Genomic DNA, 13,193 nt, shown 5'->3' with positions numbered 1-13,193 from the left:
TTGGGGAGAATGTAACTAGAGATCTGAAAAATCTATACTTGCAAGAAAACCAAAAGAAATGCAAGATGAATTTGAGGAAAGCGAACTTCCATAAAACAGTGAAGAAACTTCAAACGGAGGATGGACTCCTGGTGAAACCCTCTGATAAAGTGGGAAATGTGGTTCTCTGGGGAAAAGAACAGTATAAAAAGGAGGCTATGAACCAGCTATTGGACCACAGCTGTTATAAAAGAATCAGTACCAGGGAATATGAAAGTGTCATTAGAGAGTTTCATGGGAGACTGGATCACTGGAAAGAATCCGGTTTACTTAGCTGGGATGAACATAAATACATCAAACAAGATAATCCAGTGATTCAAGTCTTTTATATGTTACCTAAAATACATAAAAATGCCACTAGTCCACCAGGGAGGCTCATTATCTCTTCATGTGGGAGTCTCTTCGAGAAAGCTTCAAGATACATAGACTATTTCTTGAATCCCATTGTCAGAACACTTCCGTCATATATTAAAGACTCACCTGACTTTTTCTGGGATCCCACTACGATGATCCTACTGACATTAGACATCTCTACTCTTTATACGAGTATAAGACACAATGATGGTTTGAAAGCATGTGCCCATTATTTGAATAGAAGACCAATACGCCTTGCATCCCAAAATAGGATGATTCTGGAAATCATGGAGTGGTGTTTATCGAAAAATATTTTTCTGTTTGGTAATGATCTTTATATTCAGGAACGTGGCACCGCAATGGGCACCTGCTTTGCCCCCAGTTATGCCAACCTACATCTTGGCTACTGGGAGGAGCAGGTGCTTGAGAGGGGCCCCACTAGATCATTGGTCGGAGCACATTCTCTTGTGGGTGCGCTATATCGATGATGTCTTTGTGCTGTGGCAGGGCACAGAGACATCAATCGGCACCTTTATTGAGGAGATCAACCAAAATTCTTTGAATTTGGAATTTGTGGGGAACTTTAGTAAGGTTTCAATTGATTTCCTAGATATTAGGGTCACCCCTTTCAACAATAAGGTAGAGACAACTGTGTTCCGCAAGCAAACTGCGGGTAATTCTATACTGCACGCTGAAAGCGCACATCCAACTGCATAAATAAGGAGCATTCCGTTTGGGGAATACTATAGGGCCAGACGGACATGCAGTAATGATGAGCAGTTTGACACCATAGAAAAAGAAATGACCCAGAGATTCCTTGAGAGGGGTTACAGCAAGAAAGTTCTTCAGGGCGCTGCTAGTAAAGCCAAAAAACTAACCAGACAATCTCTACTGTTTGAGCCCTCTAGAACTCGTATATCAAAGTCCAAACAACAGGATCAAGGTAACTCTAGGTTTATCACTACTTATAACACCAAGCATAAGGAAATTAGATCGATATTTAGAAAACATTGGTATCTAATTAAGAATGATCCAGTGCTGAGTTCCAGGATGAAGAAAAATCCAGAGATTACTTATTGGAAATCCAAGTCACTGAAAGATCTAATTGTCCGTAGTGATTTTCGAGACAAACGTAAGAGTGGTGCTGACTGGATGAAGCCAAAACCCGGTTTTAAGAAGTGTTTTAAGTGCAAAGCGTGCCTACATGGTATGAATCGCACCGAGTTTAAAACATCTTTTAATAAAACCGTGAACATTAAAAGCACCATTACCTGCAAAAGTGAATTTGTTGTGTATCTCTTACAATGTCCCTGCCCCAAAACATATATCGGAAGTACAACTTTACCAGTACACCAACGGGTGTTAAAGCATAGAAGAGCAATAGTGAACCAGGATAGGTCGTACCCTGTGGCTCGACACTTTGAACTCCATCACCAAAGTAACCCCGAAGGTCTGTTATACTCCTGTATTGCAGAAGTCCCTAAAAAGAAGAGAGGGGGAGACAGGAAGGGGGAGTTAAGGAGGTTTGAGACTTACTTTATTTTGGAATTTAATTGTAATGAACCACAGGGTTTGAACGTTGATGAAGACCTATACACTTGCTTGGGCTGACTGTATAAATATAATGAACTTTTTCCATAAACCTCGACGATCCTCAAACTGCATTTTTAAGATTTTTTCATGAACTACTTTTTGGTGAAAATTTCTTGTGGATTTTAATGGTTCAAATCTGAAGTCTTTCCTTGTTTGTATTGTCACAGGCAGAGGTGATTTTATTCTTGAATGAAGGCCCTGGGAGAAAAAAATGTTTTACAATGTAGTAATGCTGTCTTTGGTTCTTGGGATATGCACTGTCACTTTGGAATAATGTTTTTGATTGTGCAATTTGAGTGGAATGTTTACATTTATAGAGTACTGTACTTTGATGCAAAAGCACTTGCACTTTTATACTGTAACTAAAGGAATCCCTCCAATACTATGTAATTATGGTTTATAGGAGGATGTTGTGTAGATATGAATTTCTGTGAGGAATACAGTAATATTTGCACTTTATTTGAGACATTCAGTACCTCTTGAGCACTAGCACTTTGTTATTTCCTATGTGCAATATCCAGTCGAACTGTTTACAGAATTTACTTATCTGTTGACCAATGCACTTGCACTTTATGTTTTTAATAAGGTAGAATTATCTGACAGCATTACCATTAGTATAAACTCCCGCATGATGAAATAATGAAACCTGATAATTAGAGCCAGGACGATTTCTCATGAGACAAGACTGTGCTAAAATGTAATACAGCGACCCCCCTCTTTTTTGGCCATATATATGACTATGGACAACAATTCTTCTCTCACATAAAAGAAAGGGTTATGCTCTATTGAAATAGGCACTTGCCTAATTTTAAATGCGCAAACATAAGAATTTTTTGTTTGCTTAAAGGAGCTGAAAAGTTTCAGTTGAATGAAATATGCACTTGCACTTTGTAAATTGTGAATGTTATAACTAATAGATAGTGATACGTATTTGTATATATCTCTTCTATTTTGAGCATTATTTACAATTATCCTTTCATATATGCTTTGTTGTGGGAGGTCCAACAATAAGATATTCACTTTGATATCTATGTTTTTTAAAAATGTTAAGATGGCCGCTGTGTTTACTGCAACAGTGTTTTACTGGGAGTCCTTTTACTGTTTTAATCACCCAGTGTGTGTGTGAAAAGGAAAGCTCAGACCAACGCAAAAACATCGTGATCAAGGGAGCTTGACTCCCGGAACGCATTGATGGTATATGCTTAATAAATAAGCTTTTGATAAAAACCTGCTCGTGAGTGCCTGGATGCTTTCAGTTTTGAAGACTGTGGAATCTGGAATCTTATTCTGAATATATATATATATATATATATATATATATATATATATATATATATATATATATATATATATATATATATATATATATATATATATTACCTACTGGCTGTCGCCAGTAGGTATATATAGTTAGGATTATTTGTCTATGGAACTTTTGAAAATTCTATGTCTAATAACTTTGGCGTTTGTGGACGGAATCGGCTGAAATTTTCAGGAAAATGGCACATTTTGTTTCTGAGCAGCCCCCGAAAATTTGGGGGGGTTTCGTCAAGGGGGGGCGGAGAAAAAAGGGGGGTCCCAAAACGCGTTTTTCCCATGTTAATTTCCATAGGGCCTTTGGCCTCACTTTTAGCTCGAACGGCTGAATGGATTTGCACGAAACTTGGCAAAATTGTAGGGACTGTTAGCCCGATGTGCCTTTGCTAGGTCTCAATATATGTGCTCCAGTGGATTTTGAGAAATTAACGTTCAATCAACATATATATCTGTAACAGCGCTCCGGGCTGCGCTCCGGTCCGCTTACTTTTCGCGAAACTGAACTTTGCGATGCGAAGCTGATTGGCTCCCCGGTGTCTGTCAACATTCTAAACAGTCCGGAGCGGCCGCCATCTTATCTCTCGGTAGGATCGAGAGAGAAGAAGAGGTGAAAAACGAAGGGGGAATTTAATGAAAGGGGGCAAGGTATACCCCTCTTGACCCCCTAGGAATGTTGTTGGGGTTTTTAAAGGGTCCCGTGGGGAAAATAAAAAAAAATATATTTTTCACGGTAGAAGCGCTTCCCGGGCCGCGAACTGGGCCGCGAACTGGTAGCGAAACGGGAATTCGCCATTTTGTGCTTCGTTTTAATTAAATTACTAGGTATAAGGGGGTGCGGGAGACCATTTTGTGCTTTGTTTTAATTAAATTACTAGGTATAAGGGGGTGCGGGAGACGTATCCTAATCCCTTATGTTTTCTGAGGGTGGCTGAGGAGGCTCATATATGTTGATACATGTCTTCCAGCGGCTGTGCGTGAGCTTTTTTTTTTTTTTTGCTGCGTGACGTCTGTTAACGTTCGATTCGAAGGAAATCAGGAAGTGTTGACCACCAATTTGTCAGTGCGATAAAATATTTTGTTATAAATGAATCCTTATTGATAAACATTGTCTGCGCCATCTTGCCTTTTTTCCAATGCCACAATTTTGTCGTGCACGGCAGCCATTTTAGATGCCAGGCCGGTCCCAGGCTATCACCTAGCCCTGCGGATGTAGTTTATGGCCCTAGCTGTAGAGAATCCAGACATGCCAACCCTCCTGATTCAGGCGTGAGACTACTGATTTCAGTGCTAGTCTCCCGCCTCCCGATTCCTGCAAGCAAAAACCCGGGGGCATATTACCAACAACTAGCGATAATTTATGTCTCTAACTTGTTTAGAGACAAAAATTATCGCCGCACATCGGCGATTTTTATCGCAGATAAACCTTGCTATTAGCAAGGTTTATCGCAAATGCGATAAAAAACGGCCGCAATGCATGAATATCGCTGAAAAGTCAGCGATATTCATGCATTATCCAGCAAATGCTCTTAGCCATGTTATCCACCTCCCATTGGATAACATGGCTAAGAACTGCTCGCAAATGCGAAAAAAAACGGCCGCAATGCATGAATATCGCTGAAAAGTCAGCGATATTCATGCATTATCCAGCAAATGCTCTTAGCTATGTTATCTATCTCCCATTGGATAACATGGCTAAGAACTGCTCGCAAATGCGATAAAAAACGGCCGCAATGCATGAATATCGCTGAAAAGTCAGCGATATTCAAGCATTATCCAGCAAATGCTCTTAGCCATGTTATCCACCTCCAATTGGATAACATGGCTAAGAACTGCTCAGGGCAGGTGTTAGCTTGTGGAGATATTCGCGCTTAGCGCGAATATCTCCAAAATTTGGTAATAGTAGATAGCGATGTAAGGGACTGTTTCCAGTCGCTAACATCTTGGCACGCCCACTTTGCATGTCATTAGTGATAGATATCACTGACATGCAAAGCGGGGCCCAAGATGGTCGCTATCTCCTTTTAGCTGTCACTAACTGGTGTTAGCGACAGCTTGGTAATAGGGAGATAATTTTATCTCCGCTTTCTTGGCTTTTAAAGCCAAAAAAGCAGAATTAAACCCCCTTGATAATATGCCCCACGATTCCTCGGGGGTTTCAGCTGACAGGGCTTGGTATTGTGTTACGTGCTAATTCTTCCAGGAAACGTCAGAGGGTCGATGCAGGAGTTCTAGAAGGGGTGATAAACCATTTAAGCCTCATGAACAAGCGCATGGTCTTTTAAAGATCTGTGAAGTACTCGGGGCGGCGGTGTGTGTGTGCCCTCTTTCAGGAGCGGGCGGGGGGGGGGCACTGCCAGCAACTTGCCAGGCCAGGCAGTGTTCAACACTTGCATCACCCTTTCTCTGCCTGCTATTGCGCTCCATGCTTCGGAAAGGTAAGAAAAAGAACGTGCATTTGAGTTTGAAATGTCCGATCCTGTAGCAGTACACTTGCAAAGCCCACACATGACAATAACCCGATTCAAGGCCCCATTCACCCGATTTTTTAATAATATATAGTACTCCAAAAAAGTTGGATTATAAAACTTTATTAACTTTTAAATATAACGAACGTAACAAAAACTGTAAATATATTTAAACATTTTTTGACAAAAAAAACAACAATGGTCCGAAGCTGTCTTTTGTGCGAATAGTCCCAAGGCAGCACAACGTGCTGAGTTGTGGACGGCACCCAGGTGAAGAACCATCCCTTCTTTAAACCCCATGGTGACCAACTAAGTGCAGGTTTTACATAAAGTAGTGTTTACCTAGAGTGGTGCTGTGTAGGACACTCTGAATGGAAATTAACCAGAACTATAACGATAACAACAACAACAACAATAATATAACTTTTATGCTTAAATTACGCAAACATTTAGCTAATGTGCTAAAGAGGGGAGTCGCCATTTCTTTTGATAATTTATTCACCCATCCGTAGCCTCTCTATTCTCCATTACAATGTGTTTCTTGCTGAAATTAACCAGAACTATAACCATAACAACAACAACAACAATAATATAACTTTAATGTCCAAATTACGCAAAGATTTAGCTAATCTGCTAAAGGGGGGAGTAGCCATTTCTTTTGATAATTTATTTATCCATCCGTAGCCTCTCTAATCTCCATTACAATGTGTGTCGTGCTGTCGCTAGCTGATGAAAAAACTAAAGTGATAACTTCCTCATCCTTATTTTGTCTTTCTTTGTTCCTTAAGATGTTATCTGTGTCAACCTCTTCCGAGAATGCTGATGCGTTAGGGATTTCCTTGTGTTTCTTAATAGCATTGGCGTCTGCACACTTCTTTGTCAATTCTGTTTATATGATAACTGCTTCATAAACAGACGATATCTTTGTTTAGTCATTAGTGCTAAGTGTGTCTGAAACTACAGTGCCGTTCTGTTTTTCTTTCTTCAGGCTCTACAGAGTTTTGTGTGTTGTTCTTTTGAGCGACAATTATTCCAGAGGTTTCAGGTTCACTTGTTTTGTCCTGCAGTGAGTTAACAGCTTTAGAGACTTCATGTTTATTTGCTATGTCCTGCTGTGCGTCAACTGCTTCCGAGACGTCAGCCTCATTTGTTATGTTTGACTAGATCCTGGACCTGCCCGGCCGCGCCCAAAATGGCGCCGGTATAAATGGGACTCGTAACTCCTTGTTGTGTACTGATTGCCCAACCTTGATATCATGAGATACGTATGCAGTTGTGAAGCACATGGCGGAGGCTCGTCCGCTGTAGTGGGGCGCCCCTTTATCGTTTCAGTTGCTATTCCGCCCGCTTTTGCTACACTGTGCCTTTTCCGCCCGCTCTTACGGCTACAGCGTCTCGCTCACCATGTAGTTGAGTTGCTCCCACTCTTGCGGTGCAGCGATAGGCGGCTGCCACAGGACTCTTAAAATGGCGGCCGGCTCTTCGGATTTGGGCCTGGTCCAGTAAAATGGCCCTGGGACACTTTGGAACTCGGACGCTTGTCTGCCAGGGCTTGGGTCCCATTCTCGAAAGCGTCCCCTCAGCCTTGAAGATTCTACAAAAGTCTTGGGGGACCTCGACTCCTGCAGGCTTCCGGTGGGGAGCGGCTGCCATGATTGCTTGCGGAATGGCCACGATGGAGCTACGAGATGGTGCTGCTCTCATGGTGACGCCAGCTTCAGTCTGAAACATCCAGAAACAAGGTGGGGCTTTCATCGTTTGGGAAAAAAAATGTTTTAATCCAATGAATAGTGTTATTTTTAGGTCACATGACCTAGTCTTACATCATTAGGAAAACAAAAGTAAAATGAACCAATCAAAAGTTTTGTTAACAAGTCACATGACCTGTTATGCTTACGTTACGCGCTGCGCGGCGCGCTCTGGATCGTTTCCGGGAAGCTGCGCCTTGCGCACTGGAGAACTTCCGGGTGCGCTAACGCGGCGCGTCATATGACGCATTACGCGACAACACAGGTCCAGAATATAGTCAAAATGTCTCCACCAACCAGCGGTCGGAATACAACCGCTTTCAGCAGTCCAAAAAGTTCGGTTAAATCTTAAGAGCGGGAGCAACTCAACTACATGGTGAGCGAGACGCTGTAGTCGCAAGAGCGGGCGGTAAACAGCTGAATGGCGGAAGAGGCACAGAGTACCAAAAGCGGGCGGAATGGCAACTAAAACGGTAAAGGGGCGCCCCACTACAGCGTGTCTTCCGGTCAAACGGATTGTGGGACAAGGTCCAGAATGGAAGAGTCATCAAAAGGCAAAAAATTCCGCCGGACCCCGGGAGCCGGCCGCCTATGTCGGGGGCGATCTCAGGCCACACCAGGGCAACACGACTTGGGGAGGGGGCAGGAGCCAAGCGCCCCCTCTCAGTCCGCGCCATCTCACCACCCCTCGGGGGCCTCCGTCAAGCGGTTTAGGGAGGCACCGTATCACATTGTTTTCCAATGCAGTCAGGTCCACAAACGGACCCCACTTACTTTGAATAGTGAAGCTGCAGCAGGTGCAAATAAGGTTTAAACAGTGTTACAAGCGCTGCTTAGAACTCTGAAGTATGGCACTCAACATCCAGGACTTATGCCATTTGTGTAAGGCAGTGACATCGAAGCAACTCAGGGACCAAAAGCATGAACGAACACTCACGTATGAAAATCTTATTTGGGGAAGGGGCAGGATCCAAACGCCCCCTCACAGTTCGCGCCACTACACCGTATGTAGAAAATCTGAAGCCATCGTTCTACAAACTCTCAACGCTTGCTATCAGTGCATGAGTTTCATGCTCGATCGATTGAGCTAGCCGGATCGGGCAACAAAAAGTATGAAATAGTTATGTAAATAGTTATTTAATAAAATGTTTTACCCTGTTTCTTTGCTGGTGTGTTGTCTATATTTATAATATTTGCATAGGGTTTGTCGTTATTTTGGGCGGGGTGGGTGGCGGAGTCGAGCTGTCTTGCAGCCCTCATGGTGTGGAGCTCAGTTCATTTCACTATTTTCGTATTTCTCATGAAGGGTTGTTCCTAATGTTTGTATTTTACCGAGGTCAAAAAGAGATCGAATTAGTGGTCTACTGATTTTGCTCGATTACTTTTATTTTTTTACACAATTTTTCACTATCTGCAAAGACTAAACAGAGTATTGCGACTTTGTGCTTGTTTGTAAATAGAGAATGATCCAAAGAGAACCAATTCTAAAACAGTAAATGCTTGGATAACAATCAATCAAATGGAGAGACAAGCAGGTACGACGGATTACAACGGGGGTAAAGGTCTGCGTTAACTAACGTTCACTATCTGCAAAGAGAGAGTACTACTAAGAGAAAAGAGGGGAGGGGGGGGCAGCGTTCAAAGCACATCAGCGTGCATAAACACGAAAACGTTTTTACCTATCACGTACTTGAACATTTGACAGCTTTTGATATTTGCTATTAAAAAGCCATTGAAATTCACAGAAAAAACCATAGGTTATAGTCCATATATAGTTAGGAATTTGCATTTACACAACCTTGAAAATTCAATGAAAAAACCATTGGTTATAGAACATATATAGTTAGGAATTTGCATTTACAAAACCTTATTTTACTCGCATAAAACCATTGAAATTCCATATATAGTTAGATGCGCTAACTATATATCGCGCACCCGCAATCCACTGCTGATGATGTCACATATTGCATCATTCATGACATGGTCAGTAACATCACTGATGACATCACTGATGACAACTCAAATGACATCACTGACGACATCACAGATGACATCATTCATGTGTTAATACGATGAACCTCTACAGACTCTGATATAACCTTAGATACACTCAGTGAAAACAGACACTCACAGATTGTCACTCATTCATGGAGTGACTCATACACCTAGACAGTCATGCAAAGAATCAATCACACCTCCAATTCCTCAACTATACAGTTATACACACCTTACTTATTCAAACATATTCTAACACATATTTACTCTCTTATACAATCACTGATACAAGTTTTCAATGATCCATGCAGCCACTCACACATTCACTGGCTCTTAAACACAGTAATTTATATATGTCAACTCTCGCATGTACTGTGTTTTACATATGTACTTACTTTGACATGTAGCATTGAGATATCCAATCACTCACCAATACACTCATGCACACAGTCAACCACCCATACAGCTGTTTCCACATGCAGTTTTGAACCCATACATCTAGTGAATCAGCTGTTCACACATCTATGCACAGAGTCACACACCTCCCAACCACTCACACACATACTCAGTCTCCCATACAAATACTTGGGCAACCAATCAATAACCCATATAGTTACTCATATAGCTACTGATCAACACATGCAGCAGTTTACAGAACAACAGATATAATGATGCACAAATTAATACAGTTTAATCACTAACCCATGCACTCAGTGAGACACATTTAATCACTCCCTCATACAATCAGTCATGCACCTACTAAATCCTTCATCCAGACATTTATACATCCACTCATTCTTCAATATGTAAGACATATTTTAACTTTACAGAAACATACAGTCACTGGATGTTGTCATCAGTGATGTCATTTGAGTTGTCATCAGTGATGTCATCAGTGATGTCACTGACCATGTCATGAATGATGTAATATGTGACATCATCAGCAGTGGATTGCGGGTGCGCGATATATAGTTAGCGCATCTAACTATATATGGAATTTCAATGGTTTTATGCGAGTAAAATAAGGTTTTGTAAATGCAAATTCCTAACTATATATGTTCTATAACCAATGGTTTTTTCATTGAATTTTCAAGGTTTTGTAAATGCAAATTCCTAACTATATATGGACTATAACCTATGGTTTTTTCTGTGAATATATATATATATATATATATATATATATATATATATATATCAGCTCCAAATTTCCCCCGGGAACAAAGGAAGTGGCCGTACTTGCGTGGTAAGTTTCAGCAATTCAGAAGTTTATTAACACACAAACAGGACACGTTTCGGCATATGTGCCTTATTCCACTGTGTCAACACGAATGAAAGCTCCCGCCATTTTATACATTTGAATCACAAGTTTTTTTGCTTGGAAGCCCACAGTTCATAAACATAAAAAGTGGACAAAACATTTCTCGTCACTTTGGGGGCCATTTTTAAAGTTTAGCTATATACAATATTCACATAGATTAATATATGTATATGCTATAATATAATCAAATCAATTCAAAATTCATTCTTTCAAAAATGATGCAGATTAGAGGTCCAACGTATGTAATGTAATTATTTATACGTAGTGAAGATTTGTCCCACTTAACTAAGTCTGAAAAAACACATAAAACATAATTGAGCCCTGAATGGGCGTGCTAACAACAAAGTTGAGCCCTGGATGGGCATGCAAATCCATCAATTCGAAATCAGGGGTGTGTAAAACAAATTGAATTCATTATCTTCATAGTCAGTTTCATATTTGAAACCTAAAAAATATAAGCCCATGTATTACTATAATTCAAGAACATCTAACATTATGCAGGAACATCACTGTCTTCCAACTACAGATACTTCGGAGCCCACTTATCCCAGGTGTATGGATAGTTCTTCTGCAGAGTTAAGGCCATAGGGAATGATAGTATGCAAATCAATTATGTATCTCGATTCGAGTCTATGTAATTTTTGTTCCCTGTTGCCGCCTCGTTCACTAAGAGGAACGTGGTCAATACAAAAAAATTTGATAAGTGTATGATCACTATTGTGGCTTTCAGAGAAATGCCTTGCCACTGGGTATGAGGGATCTCTGTTGTCAATGGCACAAGCATGCTCCTAGTTTCTACGCTTCGCAGGATATATGGTACTGCCTACGTAAATTTTCATACATGGGCATACCAGACAGTAAACCAGACGGTAAACACAATAAGGTGTAGTGCATGTTAAGAATTTGTTAATCTTCTTCTTGTCTAGTCTGCCTGGGACCTGATAGGCTAGGACTTTAGAACTACTCTTACAAGCCTTACATTTAGAACATGGGAAAAATCCTGTCATAGTGCTCAATTTTGGAACAAAGGGGACTGGTTTGTAGTGCTCTTTACCAAGTGATCTTTGAGTGATCTGCTGTGTCTAAAAGTCATCTGGGGGTGTTCTGGTAAATCTTTACCGACTACCAGATCTGCTTTTAGAATATGCCAATTACGAAAAAAAATTATTCTCAATACCCCTGCATCACCAGAAAATGTGGTGATGAATCCACAGGGATCAATCTCACGCTCAGTGGGTTGTCTCTTTTCTTTCAATAAGCTGCTACGTGGAATTTTTTTCACTTTCTCAAATGTTTTTGTTAACAGTTCAATCTTGTATCCTCCTGAAACCTACCAATCGTATCACTAGCTACTTGTTCAAAATCGTATTTGTTTGAACAATTTTTTTGTAGGCGTAGCAGTTCACCATATGGTATGCTATTCTTTAAGCTCTTTTGGTGACTGCTATTAGCCTCCAGAGCCGCATTGCCAGCTGTCACTTTTCGAAACAGCTTTGTGCAAATCATACCATCTTGAATAAACACTTGTAGGTCTAAAAAGGATACCTCCTTTTGGCTCATCTGCCCAATGAAATGGAGGTTCAGTGAATTTCTTTAGTTCTGCAATATATGCCTCTGCTTGTGATTTAGGACCTTTCCATAGGATAAACAGGTCGTCTATATACTTATGCCAGGATACAGTGCAGTCCACCCATTTACTGTACTCATCCACCCAGGCCAGCTGCTTCTCCCACCAGCCCACGAATACATGTGCGTAGCTTGGGGCGAAGCAGGTGCTCATCACAGTCCCCCTTATTTGAGGGGAGTGTTGTTTATCAAAAAGGAAGATATTGTTATTTAGAAAAAATTCCGTACATTCCAATAACGTTTCATTATGTTCTGAAAATTCAAGTGACCTTCCTTTCAAAAAGTACCAAACTGCCTGTAATCCCTTCTGGTGTTCAATCACTGTATATATACTTGTTATATCAAGTACAATAATCCACATATCCTGCTCCCATGTATTGTCCATAATGTTCTTAATGAAATGTGTAGAGTCTTGTATATATGAGGGCAGAGTTCTGACAAAGTCTGAAAGAAAGCTGTCAATGTATTGAGACATGGGTTCTGTCAAACATCCAATTGAGGAGACAATAGGTCTACCAGGTGGCCTCTTAGTGTCTTTGTGAACTTTTAGTAGGTGGTAAAAGGTTGATGTTACGGGATAAGGGCATGAGAGAAATTTCTGTTCGTTGTCATTAATCATACTCTTAACTGCCCATTTAATGATCAGTTGATGGTACTGTTGAATACTCGTACTATACTCTTCTTTAGTAATTTTCTGGTAACAGTTCTCATCTGATAGCTGTCACATTGCTTCCTGGA

Source organism: Lissotriton vulgaris, chromosome 8 (genome assembly GCF_964263255.1).
Source record: "Lissotriton vulgaris chromosome 8, aLisVul1.2, whole genome shotgun sequence".
In the NCBI taxonomy this organism is placed as follows: Eukaryota; Metazoa; Chordata; class Amphibia; order Caudata; family Salamandridae; genus Lissotriton; species Lissotriton vulgaris.
Note: the sequence above shows the minus strand (reverse complement) of the source record.